This window comes from Rattus rattus, chromosome 3 (genome assembly GCF_011064425.1).
Source record: "Rattus rattus isolate New Zealand chromosome 3, Rrattus_CSIRO_v1, whole genome shotgun sequence".
Taxonomy (NCBI): domain Eukaryota; kingdom Metazoa; phylum Chordata; class Mammalia; order Rodentia; family Muridae; genus Rattus; species Rattus rattus.
The window spans coordinates 85,660,078-85,669,397 of NC_046156.1; the positions used below are offsets into that span (position 1 = coordinate 85,660,078).

Consider the following 9,320-nt stretch of genomic DNA (forward strand, 5'->3'; position numbering starts at 1 on the left):
GCCCCGCTGGGTTCCTCAATCCTTCCCCTAACTCTTCTACAAAACTTTCCAAGCTTGGTCTAATGTTTGGCTGAGGGTCTCTGCATCTGTTTTTGACAGCTGCTAGGTAGATGCTCTGGTTTGGTGTGAGTATTGTAGTGCTAAATACTAGCCCCCTAGATGTTATGTTTGGTCTATGTATTATAATGCTAAATACTAGCCTCCAAGTCAAGGAGTTCCCCAGAGAGAAGGAGATCCTCACATATACCAAGTGATGCTATGCAAACTTGCCCCCCAAGTTAACTTGACCTCCTCATTGGTCAATAAAGATGCCTACAACCTGTAACTGGGCGGAAGAGAGGTAGGCAGGACTTGGGTTCCCAGGCTTTGGGTCTGAGGAGAAAACAGGAAAAGAGAGGAGTGAGGTGGAGGGGAGGTGGGTCATGAGAACATGACCATGAGAACAGGCCAGTTAGAGTAGGAGTAGCCCAGGTGAAACACCGCAAGTTATATTTCAGGGTTATTGGTAGAGGAATAGACAAAAGAACACAGAGGGTCGATATCTGCCCAGCTCCAGTGCTTTAAGGCTTATCATAAATACAAAGGTTTTGTGTCTTTTATTTGGGAATTCAACAATCTAAGGTGGAGTAGAAACCTCCAATTAATGTTTATTACTACAGGTGGATTCTCCCAGAGAATAGTTATTCTAGGCTCCTGTCTATGAATCCAGGCTGACAAATATAACCTGAGGCTCCAAGGTAACTGAAAGAAGAAAGCAGGCCAGCAATCAATTTGTCTGTGCAGGTCTTCTAAGGACAGCATAATAATAATAATAATAATAATAATAATAATAATAATAATAATAATAATAATAATAATAATAATAAAGTAACCTAGTTGATTGGACACAGTTATTATTTTATCTGAGTAGGAGAAGGTTTGTTATTACGCTCTAAAAGTTTGGAATTCAAGTGGATGTATGCAGAAAGGAGACTTCTTGTGGACGATCTGAGATAACCATTTGCCCATTTAAAAACTAGAATTTTATGATCCAAATTATACTGAATGTTTGGTTTCAGATCCCAGGACAAGGGACTGAAGTGCATATTTTACATACCGAAGCAGACCTGGTCTCCAGGTTCTCCTGGCATCCCTCAGGCCCTACCTGACATACCCTGGCCCCAACCTCAGGTTCAGACTTTCCTGCCCAGGGGCTGGGCTGCCTTTTCCCAGAAGCTCTTCCCTATATAATCCAGACCTCCCCGTCTTTCTCTGTTCATGCTTGCACACCCTGCTGCCCCCACCTCAAGCCCCCCCCCCCCCCCCGCACCTTTGTTGTCATCAGATTTCGCCAAGATTATTAGCAACATAGAGAATCTTGTGAGGGAATTGCTAGCTGTTCCCAACAACTACAAGGTGATCTTTGTACAAGGAGGTGGGTCTGGCCGGTTCAGTGCCGTCCCTTTAAATCTTATTGGCCTGAAAGCTGGAAGGTGTGCCCACTATGTGGTGACCGGAGCTTGGTCAGCTAAGGCTGCGGAAGAAGCCAAGAAGTTTGGGACTGTGAACATTGTTCATCCTAAACTTGGAAGTTACACAAAAATTCCAGACCCAAGCACCTGGAACCTCAACCCAGACACCTCCTATGTGTACTTCTGTGCAAATGAGACTGTGCATGGCGTGGAGTTTGACTTCATACCTGACGTCAAGGGAGCAGTGCTGGTCTGGGACATGTCTTCAAACTTCTTATCCAGGCCAGTGGACGTTTCCAAGTTTGGTGTGATTTTCGCTGGTGCTCAGAAGAATGTTGGCTCTGCTGGGGTGACGGTGGTAATGTCTGTGATGACCTGCTGGGGTTCGCCCTCAGAGAGTGCCCATCAGTCCTTGACTACAAAGTGCAGGCTGGGAACAACTCTTTGTATAACACACCTCCTTGCTTCAGCATCTACGTCATGGGCATGGTCCTGGAATGGATCGAGAACAATGGTGGGGCCGCAGCCATGGAGAAGCTCAGCTCCGTCAAAACCCAAATGATTTATGAGATTATTGATAATTCTCAAGGATTTTATGTGTGTCCGGTGGAGCGCCAGAATATAAGCAGGATGAACATTCCGTTTCGCATTGGCAACAGCAAAGGGAATGAAGCTCTGGAGAAGCGATTTCTTGATAAGGCCGTAGAACTCAACATGATCTCCTTGAAGGGGCACAGGTAGTGGGAGGCATCCGTGCCTCTCTGTATAATGCTGTCACCACCAAAGATGTTGAGAAGTTGGCTGCCTTCATGAAGAACTTTTTGGAGATGCATCAGCTGTGAACGTGACCAACCTCGCCCCGTGAGCAGCGTTTAGAGTAACTCGGGGTTTTCTACAGACATGGACTCTTTCACATACGTGCTTTTTACAGATTCCTTTTTCAAAGAATAACCACTAAGCCACGGGGCTCTGCAGAGCTGAGGAAACTCCCAGCTAACGGCCACCTTCACTCCTACTCGACCTGGAAGCATTTTGAAAGCTTTCCTGTTGCTTTTCTAACTTTTTTTTTTTTTTTTTTTTTTGTTTTTTTTTTCGGAGCTGGGGACCGAACCCAGTCCTGTTGCTTTTCTAATGAATTCAGCCTGTCATCTTTGCTCCTTTCTCTAGGTGGATTGAAGGACTTGCCTTGGACTTCTTCCTGCTGGTTCCAACTGGTTCTTTATCATTAGGAAGGTATCCCAAGGAGGTTGAGAGGTCTTATGTGCTGGACAGACAGCTGTGAGCTGGCTGGGTTCTGCAGCTGTTGGTTGAAGTCAGCAGCGACTGATGAGCATTTTGGATCTGTGTACTGCAATTCCCATAAAAAGATAGGCATGATAGGCTGTGTTTATGGGGTGGGAATTTTTTTAAACACCGTATGGTTTATATCTATGCTTTTATATTTCTAATGAAACAGTTCTGTAGAGGCTTTTCAGAGTTTGTTCAGCCTGTGACTTTGTGCATGACTGTCATCTGTTGTGGACACTGGCAACCTCTACCTACTGCCTTTTAAAGCTGCTCCATGAGAAGGATCCATGAGAAGGATCTAGAAGTTCCATGATTTACTTTTCTTGCCACAAGTAGAAGAAATGGTTGTTCCTTTGCTTTTCGGTTAGGCCTTTAAACAAAACTCAGTTACACCCCCACTCCCAAACTATGATCATGTGGCTGTTTTTGTAGTTTAACCAGGGCAACACTATGCATTCCAGATCTTTGCTGAGGTATTTTCTGGTTGTTCATGGGTTAGTGTTTTCGATTGATGATATGAAGAACATTAAAGTCCTGAGTCATCTAAAAAAAATTACTTGTTCCTGGGACTTTTTAAACAAGATTTAAAATGTTTTATTTATAGTATATGCTATGTGTGTACATATGCCCATGGATACCAGAAGACAGTGCTAGATCCCCTGACCTGGAGTTACAGGTCCTTGTAAGTCACCCAGTGTGGGAACTGGGAACCAAACACAAGTCTTCTGGGAGAGCAACCAGGTGTCCTCGACCCCTGAGCCACTAAGATCTTTTCTAATATCCCCACTTCAGTGGGAATCCGGTGCTTTGTAGCTCAGTTTGGTGAAACAGGAAACATGTATTTGAACTCTTGTTTTTGACCCTGGAAATGTCTGGCCTTTCTGTGAGTCTTTCCCTATGTATCTTGGAGCTGTCTTCATTGGCTTGGGACTCTTTAGAATTTTAATTCTTTTCAACTATTTGGTCACTGCCATTTGGTAACTGGCTTTGTCTTGGGAATTCTTCTGAGTTATTTCCATTCAACCAGTTAGCATCTGATGCTCTTTATAGGGCAACTTTGCCGATTTGAAAGCCCTTCTAAGCAAATTGTGAGTTCTACTGAATGATGTGGTTGTGCTCCTTAGGACAGAGAAGGGTCAAATGTGTATCTTTTGTGGTTGTTGTTGTTGTTGTTGTTGCTGTTGTTGTTGTTGTTGCTGAGACACTGGGGGTTCCATTGAGCCATTTGGGGAAAAACAAACAAGGCCATAAAGGATTTCTCTTTTGTGATTTATATAACATGGGAATATTAAGTTTATCCCATCTTGTCCTTCTATGTGAGTAATCTGTGAATTTATGATACGTTCTAAGGCAGCATGAGGTAAACTTAGAGTTCCTGAGAATAACTTAGTAACAACCTTTGGCTCTTACATTTTTGCATTTCTTTTTGAATTTACCATTCTAACTAGTTTTTTTCCTCCTACCATGCCTAGTTTAGTGTGTGTGTGTGTGTGTGTGTGTGTGTGTGTGTGTGTGTGTGTGTGAATGCATGTTTAGGAATAATAGTTTTGAACTACATTGATATATAGGAATTGATGCCTCTTTTTCCTTTCAAAAAGTGATTAACCAAAATACATATAGTTTAAGAATTTGAGAATGAAAAAAAGTTATGTAAGACTTTGACTAAGTCAGACCTAAATAAAATATTAACTAATTGAAAATTTAATTTTGAGTTTCTTTCCTGGTCTTACAGTGTTTGCAAGAACTGCTGATCTTCTACAAATAAGCATCTTGGAGAGACAGTATACATCTAAATACTTGACTGGAAGTCAAAATATTTCTAAGTAATACACATTATAACAGTGTTATCTGAGAAGGATAGATGCCATGACAGGCTTCAAATCGGCAGTTAGGGAGACTAGGCCTAAATCTCTGTTTCCAAGAACTGGGCAATTCCAGGGAAGTCCAGGCCTCAGAAGCTGCCCTGCCATCTGACCTGAGGCAAGGACACTGGGTCAGCTGCAGTTTCCAGACCTCCCCCAGCAAGTTTCCAGCCTCCACATCCCAGTAATGAAATATCTACAAAGACAGACCCACCAGATTAACATAGAGGTCACCTACCCCAATATTCCCTAATGTGCTTTAAGTCAGGCCTGCAAGCTCGCTTGAGTGTCTCTCTATTCTGGTAATGGGAGACCCCAGCATGCTAGACTTCTGCTGAATAAAGCAATCTTTGCATTTACATACTATTTGAGTCCAGGGTATCATTCTTCAGAGAATCAAGGCCCCTTAGGTATAAAGATAAAAGCAAGGTGTGTTTCAAGGTCCTGTACATTGAGTCAATATTTACTTTTGTAACAAAAAATCACCCTATTGTAAGGTCAAGGAGACCAAAAGGCAGACAAGGAAATGACTTCAGGACAGAACTGGGTTTTGTTTTGTTATTCAGAAAAAAAACTTGTAAGGGGATTTTGATAAAAGAATCAGAGCCACTTCTCTGCTTGCAGGCTGGGGTACTTACAGAGCAGAAAGTGGGGTGGGAAAGAAAGATCAAAAAGTTTCCATTTTGGGGTTGGGGATTTAGCTCAGTGGTAGAGCACTTGCCTAGGAAGCGCAAGGCCCTGGGTTCGGTCCCCAGCTCCGAAAAAAAAAAAGAACCAAAAAAAAAAAAAGTTTCCATTTTGAGGCCATGATTAGTATTGATAGGAATTATTGGGTAATAGCTTCAGATCTTGAGAAAGTGAGTTGAGGGGTATCTGGCAATAGTCCCTAGCTATGAAGAATGGCTTGGCCCCAGCCTTACAGATCCACCCACTTGCAGAAACACCTGGGTGTGGTATCCAAAACAGTCTACCATGTTTCTAGTTAAACCACAACAATAAATAAATACGTAAATAAACTATTTTTTAAAAAATAGCTGTAACTTTTTAGTAGATACCCATATTTGTGTGTATATAAACTATAAGAACCACCTGCCCAAGGACCAGGCAACTTCCTGGAATGCTGGGAGTTGTAGTTCTTATAAAATAGAAGCATCTCATGGGGAAATATGAAAGCCTATTGGTTTGTTCTTAGTGTCTCTAGGTCACTAGGCTGGGAATTCCAAGGAGTGGTCCTGACCAAAGCCCATCATGGTCAGTATTTAATAAAAACTTTCTTCAAATTTGGCTCAAATGGTGGAACTTGTTTTTCTCAGGCAAATCTCAGGATTAACAATGCTACTCCTCCAGAACCTCTAAATGTGCCCATTTTTCACCTTGTGCGTAGGTGGGGGTCCCTTACTGTTTCAAGAAATCTGTCTCAGCCTGATGAGATCCAGTCTGTCTGCCTCTCTGCCTCACATTTATTTCCAGGGGTAACTCAGGGGTGTGTGTGTTAAAGAATGTCAGTTATGATAAACATCTATTGTGATCCTTTACTGGGGGTTGTGAGATCTGATCTGACCCCTTTCCGGGACCCCTTGAGTGAGACTCAGGGAGGCAGTAATCAATGCAAAAGCAAGAGGAGCTTTATTCCAATGTGTTTGGGTTGACTCCCTTTCAGAGAGAGATGACCCTGAGCAGACTCTAACAGAGAGTTATATACCTTGCAAACAATGGGGTTAGAATTCAAACAATGATAACTAGGCAGGGCCCTATCGGTAGGGAGAAGTGACCTCCAAACTGACTCGCAGTCAGTGGACTAGTCCAGGACTTTCCGAGGGGGTTGGATGGGGAGTTACAGGTGGCTTTGTTCAGCAGTTTGGCTTGTAGCTGTTCCAGGAACTAGACTAGCTCTACTCCTACTGGAAGGGAGGGGTCTTTCTGTGCTCGGAGGTTTGTGGTGGAATTTTCCCACTGCCCTCAGATTGGCCCCAACTTTCAGGGGTCATAGGAGATTGAAGGCAGGATTGTTGAAAATCAAGATGTTTTAGTTCTGGAAATCCACCTTTCTCTCTTTCTGTCTGTCTCTGTCATCATCTCCCTCCCCCTCCCCACCCCTTTCCCTCCCCCTCTTCCTCTCTCAATGATCATCATTAATCAAAATGGAGAGATTTACAAACTAATGTGGCAGTGGCTAACATTCCTGACTCCTTTTCCTGTACATCAGTGGAAAAAGTGGCACAGTGGTTCTTGTAGCCCTTCTCTCTGGACACTGTGGAATTCTCATTAGCAATATCTTGGGGCAATCTCTGATACTGAATATTTTGGAGGAGAGGGATGCTAATGAAATGTCTTGCTTGGCATCTTGGCTAAAAGAGTTGAGCCTCTGATATACAAAACAGATTAGGCGGTTAGAAGACCAAGCAAAATGCCTTTAACTTAGGGGCCAGGAAAGCACACCAGTTCAACAGTGGAGGTCAGCAAGAAACTCCAGCTAATAGTAGTGGAATTTCAGAGAATGAGTGAGTTCAATGGTTGACTCTGGATGTATTTAGGAAACAGTTATACGTCTCTATGGCTGTTTCCAGTTGAAGTGGGAGCACAGAAAGACTCAGGGTCACCTCTCCTGTTGACTTTTATGCATTGGAAGACAATCAAAGGGACCCAGACAGATCAAATTACATGCTCAATGGATTGGCTGAGCAGAGATCAACAATTGTGACGTTTGTCACGGTCATAGTCTGATTTTGTAGATCTCTTATAGAGAGAAAGAGACATTTGAAGAATTATCAGGTATACACAAACACGAATTCGATTACAGTTAGAAAATGTATGATGGTCCTTCAATCTCATTACAGTTGGAGATGTTGTGATTACTACCCATGGCATGTCAAGAGCCCACACTTAGGGTTTATTTAATGGGAAGGCTTTTAAGGCCTGGAACATTTGTGTGTTTTAAAGTGTACACACACACACACACACACACACACACACACACACACACACACACACACACACCTCTCAATTACTTTAATTTTCAGTTATACTTTCCTCCCGGATGTTTAAAAGCATGAGAGTAACCACAGACCACAGCTTTTCTGTTTTTATTTTTTTCCTGTTAAGGTCAGTTGGTCAGTTGGGGTTCTTTTGGGAGGACTTGGACTTAGAGGAACCTCAACTTTAGATGTAGCATAGATGCATTGTCTTTAATATTAAAATGGATTGAAATCATAGTGTGTTTTGAAAAAGCAAAGAGAGATGGAGACCGGCACTCTAGACTAGAAGAGTTTAAATACAGATACCACCACAGTAGTTTCTAAAAGAACTATAGTTGATTTTAATGTCAACTTTTCAAAAATTAGGGCCAACCGAGTAGGTGCCTTACCAGAAGAATTGTCTTGATTGTCTTAATTAATGTGAGGATTGAATGTAGGCTGAGCCTTCTGGTAGCTGCCTAATTAAAATAAGTGTGTGTGTGGTGGGGGGTTGGGCAGGAGCTGGAGAGCTGGCTCAGCTGGTGCTCTTGCAGGGGTGGTTTGGTTTCCAGCCTATGGATGGAACTTGGACTGTGTTTTCATGCTCTCCCAGGTGGAGCAGATGAGTTTACTCCAGATTACTTACCAGTGCTTGCTGTTATCATTCAAGTATTCCTCTATGGAAAAACGTGGGTTTTGCCACATGTTGCTTGAACTCATAAAAACTTTAGTCATGTGACTCTTTTAAAACCTCAGAGTATACACACACACACACACACATATACAAATACACACACACACACACACACACACACACACATATGGAGAGAGAGAGAAAGTCAAGGGAAAACCTGATATCAATACTTATATGGATTTTATCATTGTTGTATCATATTATCCTTAACTAATAATTATTTTTTAAGGGTATTACAGACTCTATGAATTTTCAACTTTTAGTTGCAGATTACTATATAAGGATAGGAAATCATTATTCAGCTGGCAAGCTATGAGATTTTGTTTGCATATGAACTGACTTTGTGATGGCAAAACTTGCCCAACCTTTTCCCATTCCACAGGCAGATACTTATTTTACTGGCGGTTCGTTGAAAGATATAAGATGGATTCATGATTTACATATTCATCAATCTACTAATACTTCTTTTTTTCTCAGTCCAAAACAGATAGAATATGCTGTTTTTATTCATCTATTATGATTAGTTTATAAACCCTTAAATATTGTTTCTGTTACTGTTCTAGTTAACAGCGTGAACCTGAGAAATTGGGGACCAAAAATGAGGTGCAGTAAAGTCTCATGCTATAGCCATCTTTATTCAGGGCATCAGACAATTTATGTTCTGAGTGTTTTCAGGGTTAGGCAAAGTCACATGAGCAAAGTTCACTTGAGTTCTTCAAACAGTCACAAGGACAAGGTCATATCCGGTTAGGCTGAATAACACCAGGAGGAGAACTTATGCTTAGAAACCTCATTCTGAATAATCATGGGTAAAATGATGGTTTATCTAAAGTAAACCCATTGCTGTTTATTACTCCTTGGAGGTACACAAAAACGTATTCCAAGAGTAACCCATGTTGTGGAGGAGTAGAGATTACAACGAGGCCTTGTTTTGGCATTATCTCAGAAGCTCTCAGAAACCTCATTAAACAGATTCACCCACGGACTGTGTTCCAAAAGTTTTAAAGTCTGCTTGTGTTGTCAGATTACTTCTAGCACGAGAAACAGCTTTAATTTAACCTTAATATTCTGC

The 9,320-nt window shown here is 41.9% G+C and overlaps 1 pseudogene; it reads left to right on the plus strand.

Annotated features, from left to right (window-relative positions):
- Positions 1 to 1,257: 1,257 nt before the first annotated feature.
- Positions 1,258 to 2,293, plus strand: LOC116895846 (annotated as a pseudogene).
- Positions 2,294 to 9,320: the final 7,027 nt, after the last annotated feature.